We start from the raw sequence: 17,500 nt of genomic DNA on the forward strand, positions 1-17,500 counted from the left end.
GAAGAAGAAGAGGAGAGGAAGGAGGAGGAGGAGGTGGAAGAAGAGGAGGAGGAGGAGGAAGAGGAGGAGGAGGAGGAGGAAGAGAAGGAGGAAGAAGAGGAACACACAAAGGAACACAAAGGAAGAACAAACAACAGCACGCCTACTGGCCCTAACGAGGCTGTTTGTGTTAACTAAACTACACTACAGTTAAGGAAACAGGGCAACTAGGCGATAGAAGATGAACTAATACTACTGCTATCACTATCCTATCCGATTAATCCAATTATGATTAAATGTCTGGTTGTCATATCTTTTATTGCAAAGGATGATATTTTATCTGCGGATTAGATTCCAAGTATTTGTCTAAGCGATTTTTAAATGTTGTTATCGTGTTACTTTCGAACTAACACTACTGCTCTCACTATCCTATCCGATTAATCCAATTATGATTAAATGTCTGATTGTCATATCTTTTATTGCAAAGGATAATATTTTATCTGCGGATTAGATTCCAAGTATTTGTCTAAGCGATTTTTAAATGTTGTTATCGTGTTACTTTCGACGACAGTGGGAGGTAACGAATTCCACACGTTAACAACCCGGTTAAAGAAGAAGTGCTTACTTTCGTTCGTAGAGAATCTTTTGCCAATTACTTTGAAATCGTGGCGTCTTCTTGTATTTGATTGGTCTAATAAGAAGTAATCTTTGACATTATTGTTGTCAAAGCCTTTGAACATTTTAAAAACCTCAATCAAATCTCCTCGCATTCTTCTTTTTGAGAGGGAGAACAAGTTTAGATTTTTCAGTCTTTCTTCATACGGCAGATTTCTCAGCCTTGGTATCATTTTGGTCACTCTCCGTTGTACTCTTTCTAGTTTGTTAATATCTTTCTGGTAGTATGGGGACCAAAATTGTACACAGTATTCTAGATGGGGACGAACCAAGGAGTTATAGAGGTTTAGCAATATTTTTTCTGATTTATTTTCGAAGATTCTTCCGATGAAGCCAACTAATTTGTTTGCTGTTTTAACAACTTCTGAGCAATGTTGACTTGGCTTCAAATCATTTGATATTAAAACTCCTAGATCTTTTTCTTTAGTTACTGAATCCAGTATTTCGCCATTCATTTGGTATTGGATGTGATCATTGTTACCTCCAATGTGCATAACTTTACATTTGTTAACGTTAAATTTCATTTGCCACTTGCTAGCACAACTTGATAATTTATCTAGATCGGATTGTAGAGTTTCTTTCTCTTTGGTGGTTATTACTTTACCGGCAATTTTTGTGTCATCAGCAAATTTTGATACTTTGCAGAGGAGGCCGTCATCTAGATCATTTGTATATATTAAGAACAAGACGGGTCCCAAAACTGATCCTTGCGGTACGCCACTTTTAACGTCGAGCCAGCTAGATGATGCCCCGTTAATTACGACCCTCTGTTTCCGCTCTGAGAGCCAATCTTTAATCCAGTTGTGGATATTACCAGAAATGCTGTGCATTTTTAGTTTGTCGAGCAATCGTTTGTGGGGGACTTTATCGAATGCCTTCTGAAAATCTAGATAGATTATATCAACAGATCTACATTCCTCGTATTTGTTAAAGACGTCATGAAAGAAGTCAAGGAGATTAGTTAGACATGAGCGTTTGCTTCGGAAGCCATGTTGTGAATCTTTCATAATCTTATTTTCTTCTAAAAAATTTACTACGCTGTCACGGATAATTGTCTCTAGCAGTTTGCACACAATCGAAGTTAGGCTAATCGGTCTGTAGTTGCCTGGTTGTGATTTGTCCCCTTTCTTGAATATTGGTGTTACGTTAGCACATTTCCAATCTGATGGGACTTTACCGAGTGCTAATGATCTGTTGAAGAGGATGCACAAGGGTTTACCGATTTGATTTTTGACTTCTTGCCGAATTCTAGGTGAAATTTTGTCAGGTCCCGGGGCTTTATTCATTTTGAGCTTATCAATCACTTGTACGACATCCCTTTCTGTAATTATGAGTTGATTTAAAACGTTTTGGCACATTGTATGTTCTGGTGGCTGATACACTAAGCAATCTTCGTCTGTGAAGACGGATGCAAAAAAAAATTTAAGGATTGAGGCCATCTCATTTTCATCATCCGTATGTTTTCCTTCATCGTCATTTAATGGTCCAATGCCGCAGGTGAGCGTTTTCTTCTTATTCGCATAACTATAGAATTCTTTAGGGTTCGACTTGCTTGCCTCAGCAATATATTCTTCAAGATCTTTCTTACTACGCTTTATCAGTGTTTTTGTTTCGCGGCGAATTCTGTCTAGTGTTAGTTTATCGTCTTGGCTTTTAGTTGATAAATACTTTTTGTACGCACTCTTTTTACGAGAGAGGTTGTTACTAATTTCCCTATTCCACCACTTTGGTTTATTTGTTGCCGGGCGCCTCTCACGATAGGGAACACAGAGATTTACAGCATTGTTTAGGTCCTTGGTGAAGTTTTCCCACGCTTTATCAATATCAGTCTCGTTCGAAGTTGTACTCCAGTCTTAAGTGACGGTACTGACGGTGGTAGTGGCAGGCAGCTACCGGTAAAGTTACGGGTTTTATCGGTAACAACCTTAACGGTAGGTTACCGGCAAAAATTCTACTACCATTTACTTTTATCATTATAATCATCATTATCATTATGATCATTATAATGGTATTATGGTATTATTGCTATCTTGTGTATTCTTTTTGTATTAGGTCACACATAATTAGCGGTAATGACGGATACTTGGACCAAAATCAGCATTGGCCAAAAGCGACGAAGTGATAAAACTTTGCTATCATCATCAAGAAGAGCGGATGGCAATTCTGGATCATATGATGACATGAATCACGATTATCGAGCAGAGGACAGCAGTGAGACATCGATGGCCTTGGTGCATCGGGGAGAGAGTATGAATGGAATTCGAGTGAGATTGAAGGAGTTGCACCGACCCCCACACCACCTGACACGAACCCCTGCGACAATGTGGGTTTTTCTTCCTAGAGTGATGGTCATGATTTTGAGCCTCACATTCATAATTTTGACTCTAGCTCATCAGGTGTGACTTCAGTTTTTTCCCGTTGGACCTGATGGAACGGAAGCAGAATATTTGGAAGCCTTCTTTGACAATGAAGCAATGGACAAAATAGTGCAGAAAACTAATCTACAACATATTTATCTCATAACACAAGAGAATGACAATTCAGAAGAAAGTAATACACACGGCCACCTCAGGATATGGAAAGACGCAACAGTCAGGGAACTCTTTGTGTTCTTTGCTCTGATTATTCTGATGCCACACGCAAAGAAACATGTCATCAGCGACTATTGGAAAAAAAGAACCGTTGCTGGGTACACCAACATTCGGGAAATTCATGTCAAGAAATAGGTTCCAAACACTACTAAGGACCTTGCCACTTTGCCACGAATACACAACCTCGACCAGACGACCGCATGTAGAAGATATGTGATGTGTTTATGATGATAGAGGAACGGTACAGCCGATTTCTCAAACCCTTCTGCAAGCTGGTAATAGACGAATCGCTTGTGCTATTCAAGGGACGTCTTATTTTCAAGCAGCATATGCAGACGAAAAGGAACCAATTTGGAATCAAATTGTTTGTCTTGTGTGATCGTGAGACTGGTATTGTAGTGGACATGATCCCATACACAGGTACCAACCAGCATTGATTACAATCGAAATGACTCTCACGGAAGCACCAGGAGCATTATAAAAAAAAAAAAAAAAAAAAACTCTGCTTTCACCATACATGGAGAAAGGCCACGTCTTGTATACAGACTCCTATTATTCAAGCCCAGATTTGTCCCATTTTCTGCACGACAAAGGGGTAGGAGGATCCTGTGGTACAGCAGCTCGAAAGACACGAAAAAGCATGCCTCCACTTTTCGAGGCACACAAAACTAGAAGTGAGGACCACAACATTCAGAAGTGGGGAAAGGTTATGGCAATGCAGTGGCATGGCAAGCGTCAAGCCATTATGCTGTCAACTCTGCATACCGGAAAAATGATGACTAGAGGGAAGGTGAATTACAGGACAGGTGAAGTAATAAAGAAACCAGACCTTGTGATTGACTACACGGCAAATATGCGTCTTGTTGACAAGGTCGACATGATGGTCAGCTTTGTTGAATGTGTGAGGAAAACTGTGCTCAATGCCTACAACTTCAGGCTGATAAGGAGTGGCAACAGACCAACGTCTCTGAAGAAATTCACGTATGCAGTGTCGTACCAATTGCTGGACAAGTACGGAGAACAAAGTTCACCACACCCAGGCCAGGCCGCCACTCGCTACTTCAAAACATGCCCGATTGCCTGTACAGCGTGGGTACAGAGGCACTACCTGCAAATCTCTCTCACCCCCAGCACCTACTGCCTCAATAAAACGTACAAAAAGACAAAGGGATTGCCACGTTTGTATGAACACCATCCTGCGACCAAAGAAAAGAAAATCAACATCTTACCATTGTAAGGAGTGCAATGTAGCACTCTGCCCAGGGAAATGCTATACGCAGTACCACACTCTTCGAACCCATTGAGTGCTAGAGTATTGAAAAAGAAATATGGCTTGTGGCTACACGCCAAATGACGCATCATTCCATTTGTAAAATGTGTACTTGTATTGAATGTGGTGCTCACTGAAGTTTATTCCCCCTCTTTCTCCACACTAGCTTTCCTTCCTAAATCTATTGTTGCATTTCTCTTTTCTTCAGACATTTACGCCTGTCCTTCCTTTACTTTCCTCTCCTCGCCCCTTTACTATCCTCTCCCTTCACTTCTCTTTCCTTTCTCATCTCCTCATTCCGCATTATTTATGAGGAATTATACATTCCTGCTGTCCACTTGCTATATGATCTTATGGTCTAAATGAAAAGATCTAAAAGAGTTATCATTATAACGAAAATTATTTGTTTGGTCTATTATCATATTTTCATTCTAGTTTTCACTCATTTATTATCAGTTTTGATGTATTGGAAATAATTAATTTCTCGTCTGTCTGTATTATTTCCTTCATGATATCATGTTGCATTGTTATGAATTGTAATCCATACCCCTACTAGAAAGAGATGGCAGTAGTTATTACTGTATTGGAAGTTATCATTTTCAACTTTTACTAATTCTTATTGTATTGGAAATTATATATTCTAAAGGTGTATTTCTTTATATTTATAATTTGAAAATGTAAAATCAATTCATGAATCTATACGTCACCGTATAGCATCTTATTAGCTCCAATCATTTGTCGTTGAGAAGTGTGCTAGACAGATGCGCTTTCTCCTCTCTTTCCAGATGGTAGGTACTTCCAAGATTGAGGGAGATAGTGCTGTAGTCGCTGAAAGCCGACCCTCCTTTCAACCCCTCATTTCGTTTCGTTTCCTCTCTTTACTTTTCCGTCTAATATTCCATTATTATTTCTTTGTCGTACTCTGCAGTATCATAACGTATCACAGGGAAATACCTTATTTTATAGAAAGGTATTTATATGAATTTTTATTCATGAGTATCGTGTCCTGACGTTTCATTTTCACAATTTATCATTATTTCGGGAGGATAAGGGTGATATATATATATATATATATATATATATATATATATATATATATATATATATATATATATATATATATATATATAATTCAAAACAGGCATGTTCGATTTTCAACGGCATTATCGAAATTAGTCAAGATTAGTCAAGATCTAAATTCAGTATGACGACATAATTTAGCCAATCATATTCCAGCACTACCGTCGAGTTGCCAATAGCCCATTTTCACTCAAATTATTCTAATATTTCGCATTATTTCTCCAAAACAACAGTATGCATAGGCATGACCATTTTTTACTATATCAATTAGATAGAAAGCATCGTTTTGACAAGACAAAAACTAAATGAAGTGATTATGCTTTTACCCTAAGCTAAAGAAATCATGTAACAATGCGCAAGAATACGGCAGTGTAAGGGTAAAAAGTTTATTTTGTTTAATAATTTTATTGATCTATTTATTTATTTACTTATCAATATATTGCGTTTTATGTGATTTAATTTTCATTCATTCCTTCAATTTTTCTTTATTATTTCTATTTGTATTTTTATGTTTTTTTTTTTTCATTTATTTATATTCTCAAGGGATGAAAATACCATTACGGGTTTTTGGGGAAAAAATATCGACTGTATTTTTGTCATGTGTGAAGAAGTCCATGTGAGGAAATTTTTCCCGTTGAAGGATTTTTTTTCGCGAATATAACAAAAAATATACAATTTTTCTGCCAAATGTGGAAACAAAATCGACCGCATTTTTGCCTAGTGTGAAGACGGAAATCGACGTAATTTTTGCTTAGTATGGAGGAGGAAATCGACAGTATTTTTGCCTAGTGTGAAGATGGAAATCGACGACATTTTTGCCTATTGTGAACATGTAAATCAATGTTATTTTTTGCCTAATGTGAAGATGGAAATCGACGGTATTTTTGCCTAGCGTGAAGATGGAAATCGACGTAATTTTTGCCTAGTATGAAGGAGGAAATCAACGGTATTTTTTGCCTAGTGTGTAGATGGAATTCGACGGCAGTTTTGCCTAGTATGTACATCAAAATCAACGGTAATTTTGCTTAGTGTGTATATGGAAATCAACGTTATTTTTGCCTAGTGTGAAGATGGAAATCGTGGGTAGTTTTGCCTAGTGTGTACGTGTAAATCAACGGTAATTTTGCTTAGTGTGTATATGTAAATCGACGTCATTTTTGCCTAGTATGAAGAAGGATATCGTAGGTATTTTTGCCTAGTGTGAAGATGGAAATCAACGTAATTTTTGCCTAGTGTGTAGATAAAAATCGACGGTATTTTTGCCTAATGTGAAGATGGAAATCGATGGCAGTTTTGCCTAGTGTGAATATGGAAATCAACGTTATTTTTGCCTAGTGTGTAGATGGAAATCGACGGTATTTTTGCCCAGTGTGAAGATGGAAATCGACGGTATTTTTGTCCAGTGTAAAGATGGAAATCGACGGTATATTTGCCTAGTGTGAAGATGAAAATCGTCGGTGTTTTTAACCTCGTTTGAAGATTCAAATCGACTGTGTTTTTGCGTAGTGACGACGTGAAAGGGAAATCAAAATGCCATGGTATCATGGAGCGAAATTTTCAGTTCAGCACGTGGCCTTACGTAACACTGAACGAAAATTTCTGAGATAGCCCGTGGAGAGATTTTTTTTAAGGATATAGAAAAGACGATGAATTTTGACAATTGTGTTGTTAAAACTGAGCGAAACATTCTGAGAAAATCCTTAAATACATACAGAGAGAAACGTTTTAAAATATAGAAAAGACGATGAATTTTGACATTTGTGTTCAAATTAACACTTAACGAAACATTCTGAGAAAATTCTTAAACACGTGGTGAGAAAAATGTTTTAAACATACAGAAAATACGATTAATTTTGACAATTGTGTTCATATTAACACTGAGCGAAACATTATGAGAAAATCCTTAAACACGTGTAGAGATTTTTTTGTAGAAAAGACGATGAATTTTGAAATTTTTTTCATATTAACACTGAGTAAAACATTTTGAGAAAACCTTAAAAACTTTTAGAAATATAGAAAGACGATAAATTTTGAAAAATGTTCATATTATCACTGAATAACATTCTGAGAAAATCCTTAAACACGTGGAGAACAATTTTTTAAAATATAGAAAAGACGATGAATTTTGACAATTGTGTTCTTAATAAAACTGAGCGAAACATTCTGAGAAAATCCTTGTATACCTACAGAGAGAAACGTTTCAAAATATAGAAAAGACGATGAATTTTGACAATTGTATTCATATTACCACTGAACGAAACATTCTGAGAAAATTCTTAAACACGTGGTGAGAAAAATGATTTAAACATATAGAAAATACAATTAATTTTGACAATTGTGTTCATACTAACACTGAGCGAAACATTATGAGAAAATCCTTAAACACGTGGTGAGATTTCTTAATATAGAAAAGACGATGATTTTTTATTTTTTTCATATCAACACTGAGCGAAACATTCTGAGAAAACCTTAATTATTTTTAGAAATATAGAAAAGACGATGAATTTTGAAGTGTTCATATTAACACTGAATGAAATATTCTGAGAAAATCCTTAAACACGTGGAGAGAACAATGCTTTAAAGATATAGAAAAGATGATTTTTGACAATTGTGTTCATATTAGCACTGGACGAAAGATTCTGAGAAAACCCTTAAACACTTGTAGAGAAAATATGAAATACACTCGTATAGAAAATACGATAAATTTGGACAATTATGTTAATTTTAACACTGAGCGAAACATTCTGACAATTGTGTTCATATTACCACTGAACGAAACATTCTCAGAAAATTCTTAAACAAATGGAGATAATTTTTTTTAAATATAGGAATCACGATAAATTTTGACAATTGTGTTTATATCAACACTGAGCGAAACATTCTGAGAAAATCCTTAAACACGTGTAGAGATTTTTTTTAATAGAAAAGACGATGAATTTTGAATTTTTTCATGTTAACACTGAGCGAAACATTCTGAGAAAACCTAGAGAAAAAACTTTTAAAAAATATAGAAAAGACGATGAATTTTGAAAAAAAATTCATATTAACACTGAACGAAACATTATGAGAAAACCCTTAAACACGTGGAGAAAAAATGCATTAAAGACATAGAAAAGATGATTTTTGACAATTATGTTCATATTAACACTGAGCGAAACATTCTGAGAAAATCCTTAAACACTTGTAGAGAAAATATGAAAAATACTCGTATGGAAAATATGATAAATTTTGACAATTATGTTCATTTTAATACTAAAGGAAACATTCTGATAGTTGTGTTTATATTAACACTGAACGAAACATTCTGAAAAAATCCTTAAACACGTGGAGAGAAAAATGTTTTAGAAATATAGAAAATACAATGAAATTTGACAAAACATTCTGAGAATACAGAGAAAACCTTTTTGATATATAGAAAAGACGATGAATTTTGAAGTATTCACATTAACACTGAACGAAACATTCTGAGAAATCCCTTAAACACGTTGAGAGAACAATGCTTTAAAGACATAGAAAAGATTATTTTTGACAATTGTGTTCATATTAACACTGACGCAAACATTCTGAAAATATCCTTAAACACTTGTAGAGAAAATATGAAAAATACTCGTATAGATAATACGATTATTTTTTTTACTATTAGGTTCACTTGAACACTGAGCGAAGCATTCTGACAATTATGTTCATATTAACACGGAAGGAAACATTCTGAGAAAATTCTTAAACACGCGGAGAGAAAAATGTTTTAAAAATATAGAAAATACGATGAATTTTGACAATTGTGTTCATATTAATACTGAGCGAAACATTATGAGAAAATCCTTAAACACGTGTAGAGAATTTTTTTATTATAGAAAAGACGATGAATTTTGAAAATTTTCATATTAACACTGAGCGAAACACTCTGAGAAAACCTAGAGAAAGACCTTTAAAAGATATAGAAAAGACGATGAATTTTGAAAAGCTTTCATATAAACACTGAACGAAGCATTCTGAGAAAACCCTTAAACACGTGCAGAGAAAAATGCTTGAAAGATATAGAAAAGATGATTTTTGACAATTGTGTTAATATTAACACTGAGCGAAACATTCTGAGAAAACCCTTAAACACTTGTAGAGAAAATATGAAAAATACTCGTATAGAAAATACGATAAATTTTGACAATTATGTTCATTTTAACACTGAGCGAAACATTCTGACAATTGAGTTCATATTAACATTGAACGAAACATTGAGAAAATCCTTAAACACGTGGAGAGAAAAATGTTTTAAGATATAGAAAATACAATAAATTTTGGCAATTCTGTTCATATTAACACTGAGCGAAGCATTCTGAGAAAATCCTTAAACACATGTAGATATTTTTTCAATATAGAAAAGACGATGAATTTTGATTTTTTTTTTCATATAAACACTAAGCGAAACATTCAGAGAAAACCTAGAGAAAAACTTTTTTACAATATAGAAAAGACGATGAATTCTGAGAAGTGTTCATATCAACACTGAACGAAACATTTGGAGAAAACCGTTTAACATGTGCAGAGAAATATGCTTTAAAGATATAGAAAAGATGATTTTTGACAATTGTGTTCACATTAACACTGAGCGAAACATTCAGAGAAAACATTTTGTCAATCTCTAGATATCCCATGACGGATATTATTGTTTCGAAAAAATATATATAGAATATATTTTGATACAAATGATATGCTTGCAAGTTTATGATTTTTTGAATTTTATAAATTAATATAAAGACAATAAGATATCCTACATTGGTAGTAGATACTATTACCTCCGATATGTAGTAAACATACCAAGTACCTTTGTTCATTGTATAAGGAGACACTTTAGTAAACATTTCATAATCCTTGTGAGGCGACATGAAGCATAAATATTTGTAAACACTTCAGCCCCTATGCTAAACATTCATTATATTAACAAATAAAATGTATATTAGTGGTGCAAAAAGAATATTGCGTTTCAACACAATGACTCTGAGTTCAGTAATGATTCTTCGTTTCTATTAGTATTATTGTCGACTGGAAAATTAGATAAATGGTGACCGACCGTTTTCGTCTGTTTGAGACATCTTCAAGGAATCTGTCAAATGTAAATTGAGAAATCTGGGCTTATGTGTTTTACTTTCCTTTTTCTTATACTGAACGGGGCCTCTGTTCGTTTCTATATGTACGGTTGGGATTCAATCTTCCAAGTCCGGTACTATTTTATGCTTCAAGCCTGCATCTTACAGCAATGGCTACTCTGTCGTTGATTTCTTTACTCCTATTCCGCTGCTATACTGCATATTAATTGACTGTAGATCGCATAGCGAAGTAGCACGTTTTTGTGGTTCCTACATGTTTTAACATCGTTTCTGTTGAATGACCAGTATAACACATTGTGTTTACGTAATCTATATATATACATTTCTAATGTATCCTTGATCTCTGTGTGTTTCTATCGCTTTCTATTGTTTGATATTATTATTGTGTAACCATTTGTATGTAATGATGGGCAATAGTTAAATAGATCTTTAATTGGACCTCATGCTCCTTGAGATTTCACCAAACAACAGTTAGGCGTTTAGAATACTAAGGTTAAACCTAGGAAATGCAGTCTTTGAAATCCACATTATAATTTGCAGCGGCGGCGCCGGGAATTATTAGTTGGGGAGGCTAAGGGGCGGCTGAGCAAATTTTTTTGGGGGCTTATAGGACTATAATTTCCGCGTTAGCGGCAATCCGAAAGGCGTAGTCCAAGGTCCGGCATGGAGTCAAAGGGGCCGGCCTAGGGTCCTTGGTGGGGTCCAGGGGCACCGCACTGACGGGAGCTCAGCTAGGATTTTTTGTTGGAGGCTGAGGAAGGACTCGACATGTTGACGAGGGGGTGGTCTCAGAAAATAAACTCAGATGATGATCATTCACGAACATCTGAACATGGGAGGCATACCATGCTCTTTTGATCCCAGTAAAAAAAATTGATTATCTAACCTCACTTATTTATTGTTCGAGTGAGGTATATCGAGTTTCCAAACCCACTGCTGGAAGTATAATATTATCACTTCACCGAGCTGCTCTTCCATTTTGGTTGCAAAAAATGACACGGTACTTAGGGCAGGATTGTAATCAAAACCCCCTCGTATACATGCTCTGCATGCTGTGACTAGGGTTTCTTGAACTGGACTAAATATCTATGAATGGGGTATTATTGTCTGTCAATCATCAAATTGTGTAATTGGCTAAGGAAGGAAATCAAGTGTATATTTTTACCGTGACCAATTCATCATGCAGTACATGTGTTCTATCTTTCTGTATATGTCATGGATCGCTTCCTAATTCCCCACAAGAGGCAACGAGTTAATGACGACGATCAAGAACCATGTATTTCTAATTTTACTGAAAATCCGGAGTTGGAAGAGAAGGTGGATGATGACAATACCCAGAAAAACACAAGACGTCCTCCAGGGCCAAACAACATCAGCCTGCTGCCAGATAGTGGGCCTACCTGTCCTGATTTGAAGAAATATCCTTCGCACATGCAAGGTGGTCAGACAAGATCATTCAATAAAAGATGGCACCAACAATATTCTTGGCTTGAATATTCCGTGGTCAAAGATGCAGCTTACTCTTTTGCGTGTCGTCATTTCACAACTTCCCATCTTGGTCGAGCTGAACAATCATTCACCCACAACGGATTCAAGAATTGGAAGAAGGCAACCATGTCTCTGAAGGCTCATGATACTTCAGCTTGTCATAAATTTGCGATGCAAGCTTGGGGAGAATTCATATTGCAGAAAGTTACAGGGGCAACAATTCATCAAGCCATTGATACCGGGCATGCCAAGACAGTGGTGGATAATCGGCGGTACATTAAAGCAGTTATTGATGTACTTCTCTATACAGCATGTCAAAATGTTGCCCAGAGAGGGCACAGAGAAGGGGATGAATCCGACAATCGAGGAAACTTTTTGGAATTACTTAATGTGCTAGCCAAGTATGATCATACAGTTGCAAAAAAAAGTTAACGGTCTGGGGAATGCAAAATATACTCACCACGATATACAGAATGAATTATTTGAAATAATGGTAGGTATGATCAGAAAGGAGATAAGTGATGAGGTGAAACAAGCAGTGCACTTTGCCATCATGGTGGACGAAACGAAGGATATAGCGAAGAAGGAGCAGATCTCTATTGCTGTGAGGTATCTCCATGATCAGGAACTTCATGAAGAATTCTTGGATTTCACACCAGCGGCTTGATGCAGAATCGTTACTCCAAAAGATAAAAGAAACTTTAGCCAAATGTAAAATTGACCACAATACCTGTGTCGGTTATTGCTATGATGGAGCGGCAGTTATGTCGGGTTGCACCAATGGGGTCCAAGAAAGATTCAGAAGAGATGTTTCACAGGCTGTATACATCCACTGCTATGCTCATAGGCTAAACCTCGTTTTAGTTGACTGTGTAAACAATATAAGGTCAATCTCTGAGTTTTTCGTCACAATCCAATCACTGTACAATTCTTTCTCCTCGTCGGTGGTGTATCAGGAATTTCTAAAATTCCAAAAGGAGCTGAACCCAGAAAGACCACACATAGAACTCAAACGGTTATCGGACACCAGATGGGCATACCAACACTCAGCCTGCCAAGTTGTTAAGATGACCTTGCCTGGCATCGTTGCAACCCTAAAACATTTAATGGAAGGGGGAAATGTGGACAGGGCCAGTGGAGCAAGGTCACTCACTGCCCTTCTGGATCACCATTTTGTGACGAATCTGGTGTTCATGGAGAGTTTGCTGTATTTGACGAAAACCTTGTCAGATCAACTCCAGTCCCCCGATCTCCAGCTTGCCTCAGCAGTTGATTTGGTTGAAACAGTGATGTCTAGTCTCACAGAGATGAGAAACGAAGAGAGCTGGGAGCAACTACGAAATCATGCTGAAGAATTGTGCCAGACTGTAGGGATTCGCAGACAACTTGCACGTCAGAGGCAAAGGGCAGTCCCACGATACTTGGATGAGTTTGCCATAACATCCGGCATAGGACAAGATGATGATTCGAATGACTCCGATGTTACCAAGAGACGGATTTACTACTCCGTGATAGACAAGTTTCTCAGTGAGTTGAGAAGAAAGTTTTCCGGCGATGCATGTCAGGTACTTATTGGAATATCTGCCCTCAACCTCAATCATCCAAGCTTTTTAAACAAGGAAAAGCTATCAGGAATGGCTGCAAATTACGGGGTGGACCCGGTGGAGGACAAAGATCTATCCATAGAGCTGCACCAACTAAGAAGGTTGATTGCCAGAAAGCAGGAGCAGGGAATGGAAGTGGACACACCTATGCAACTTGCCATCATGCTCCAACCGTACAAAGATGCATTCATAGATTTGTATAAGCTAGTGCGTATTAGTGTTATTCTTCCAATTAACTCAGCATCATATGAAAGAAGCTTTTCGTGCTTAAAGCAACTGAAAACCTACTTGTGTAACAGTAGCGGTGACAAACGTACCAGTAATCTTGGAGTATTAAACATCGATTCCCAAAGAGCAAAGATGTTAGACAGGGATATGATTATCGATGCATTTGCTGCCGACCATAGGAATAGGCGTATCATCTTAAAATAGGTGGAACGATGTATTTCCTGAGATATATCATCGTGAGTTTCTCTTCTTTTTTTAACTTTATCTGTTTATGGTCGAAATCCATGAAATGTCAAAACATCAAGGATTTACTGGCTTTTTCATATGAAGAACACTTGTGGTGACGCGCCGCTGGTCAGCCAATCAGGAACTTGGAAAGCTCCCCATGTTCCCGCCAGCCTCCTTTAAAAGGTCGGCGTTTCGCCGAGGTGAGCAGAATCAACTCGCTAAATCGCCCGGTGGCAATAGCCCTCTTTTATACACTACTATCTTTTCATTTTCTTACAGACATTCTTCCCCTCCCACAAAAACCGATCCCGCGCAAGCGGGTGGTCTTTCCTAGGAATTCAGAATTCAGAATCAACTCAGCGCTCCTAGAGGTCGGACGTCTCTCCACTCCAGCTCTCTCGACAAACGCCCAGGAATCTTCGCCGGCCGGTGGTGGCGAGGAGATATATCTCCTTTGCTGCTGCCGGTCTGGCACAGGCCGACCTCTTCGTTGACGTCGGCAGGCGGGTTTACACCAAGACAAATACACACATTTCCCAAGTCACGTAATTCTCTGTTTTCAGAGTAGTGCTTGGAAGAAAAGAGGCACACGCACACTTGCTCGCTGGCTTAGCAGAGGCCCAACCCAACTCTTAATCAGAGCCCTCATCTAATCGCAGGCTGGTCGACGGAGAGGAATGGGGACGCCTCTCTGTCCAACCGGCCCGCAACCTAACGCTGGCCTCTTCGCTGACGCTGGCGAGCGAGTTTACACTTCTGACATTTACACACAATTCCCAATCACGTAATTCTCTGCTTTCAGAGTTGTGATTGGAAGGAGAGAGATAATACAACACCCGCCCGCCTGCCCCCCCTCGCACCGCCACTGACTCAACTCTACAGAATCTCAAACCCAACCTGGGGAAAAGCAGGCTACTCAGGCCCCACCTGTGGCTTATCAGGAACGCGCTCTACACGCGGGAAGTGAACTCTACTCACTTCCCGTAAGATACATACACACACCTCTCACGAACATAGCCACGACACACGCACAAACATCTACACTTACTTTTTCTTCGACTAAAATTCGCTTCCTTTCTAACTTTCTCTTATACTACATCTTCTCATTTCAGTTTACCTCCCACTAAAGATTTTTCCGTTTTTCCACCTTTCTCTACTACTACGCCTCCTACCATTTTCTAAACTTTTGGTGATCCTAATCCCGGCGTCGGCGCCGCCGTCCGAGTTCCCAGTCCATTTCTCCCGAGCCACGACCACCAACAGCCCCTAATCGCTCGCTTAATCGCCCGGTGGCAATAGCCCTCTTTTATACACTACTATCTTTTAATTTTCTTATAGACATTCTTTCCTTCCCACAAAATCCGATCTCGCGCAAGCGGGTGGTCTTTCCTAGGAATTCAGATATCTCCCGACTTCTCTACCGAGATCTCTCCCTGTGGAGGAGGCATCGGTGGTAAGGAAGGTGGGGGGGGGCGTGGGCCACTGGGTAGGACAGGCGGGCAGCCTGTGCAATAGCAGCCTTGACATGCCCAAATCCTTGGGTGGCTTCAGGAGACCACATCACTGCTGCGACCGACCGCTTGGAACGGTTCTTGGTGAGGTCGTTCAGTGGTGCGATTTTGGCGGCTTCATCGGGGATGAATCTATGATAGTAGTTGACAATCCCTAGGAATTGGCGCAGCATCTTGACGGACGTTGGTTGTGGGAAGTCTATGATGGTGTCCACCTTCTGAGGGAGAGGGTACAGGCCTGCTGTTGAGATACGATGTCCGAGGAAGTCGAGCGATGACACTCCTAGGAGGCACTTAGACGGCTGGATACCGAGGCCATAATCTTGCAGTCGGCGGAAGAGAAGGCGGAGGTGTTTGCGATGTTGGTCGTGGTTGTCAGAGCCCACCAATATATTATCGATGTAGACGGTGACGAAGTTGAAGTCTCTGAATGCGTGGTCCATAAACCGTAGGAACGTCTGGGCAGCATTACGCAGGCCAAACAACATCATTTTCCACTCGAAAAGACCGAACGGCGTGACGATTGTTGTCTTCTGGATGTTCTCTGGTGCCACAGGAATCTGGTGGAACGCCCTCACCAGGTCGATCTTGGAGAAGACTTGCTTCCCGGAGAGCTTGAAATGGAAGTCTTGGGATAGTGGTCGGCCTTGGTGATGCGGTTAATTAAGTTGGCGATAGTCACCGCAGGCCCGCCACTGGTTGAGTGGTGGAGGTGGCTTGGGGACCAGTTGGAGTGGCGATGCCCACGCACTCTCCTCCTGTGTTAGGTATCATTTTATACTTCAACAAATATATAATTTTTTGTAGAAATTAGATTTTTTTATTTGTCCCAAAAACAGGATTCAGGAGCCCTAAAAAAAAGAATTCCCTTCAAAGTAAAAAAAAATAAAAACTAATTCCTACAAAATGTAGATATTATATAAACAAAGTTTCTATAATAAAAATTCAAAGCAATTAAGTGAAAAATTAATGTTGTGATGTAAAAAAATTGTAGCCACTACCATTCACCCAAATTTTATAAAAATTTACAGAATAGCATTCCTTTACACCAACAAACAACATATGAAAATTTCAAAGCAATTGGATGAACCAGAAGCGAGATATAAGCCCAAGGATTTTTCGGGGGTGGGCACCCCCCTTGAGATTATCGAACTGGGCAGAAAAATTACAACAATGGCAGTTCAGTTCTGTTACGTGTGTTAACTTAATCAGTGGCACTGGTATCGTGTTGTTCAACTGCATTTTTCGTGTACGGCTATTATCCACAGCACAAGGATCAGTGTACAAGGTGCACGAAATTCACCATTTCTGCTTTTAGCAATAAATTCAAATGTTTTGGCCCGTTCATGGTTAAGTGTAGTTTTTCTTTTTGGCATTTTTGGGGGACTTAAATACTATCATTTAATAAAAGCTAAAAATAAAGTCAGCCACTCGCAACTGCTGCCTTTGGTAGACTAACCGTCTCGGAGATTCAGAATCGGAGTCTCAGACTTGGACGACTCGTACAGGTACACTGCGGCCCCGTCCGTTGTGTTCCCAACTACATACCTATAATTATAATAAGAATATATCAATGGTCATTGTAGCCTTTAGTTCTTTCTGCTTTAGTATACGTAAGATAATGTATATAATTCTTTTTAGACAGGCCTCAAAAAGGGCATGTTAAAGTCTCGCTTGAGGTGACGCAAGACGGAGGACAGAGTGATCAAAAACAGGATTGTCTTGCCTAAAATAGAACGTC

The sequence above is a fragment of the Oratosquilla oratoria genome, chromosome 12 (assembly GCF_046742065.1).
Source record: "Oratosquilla oratoria isolate Oo_2021 chromosome 12, ASM4674206v1, whole genome shotgun sequence".
NCBI classification, from domain to species: domain Eukaryota; kingdom Metazoa; phylum Arthropoda; class Malacostraca; order Stomatopoda; family Squillidae; genus Oratosquilla; species Oratosquilla oratoria.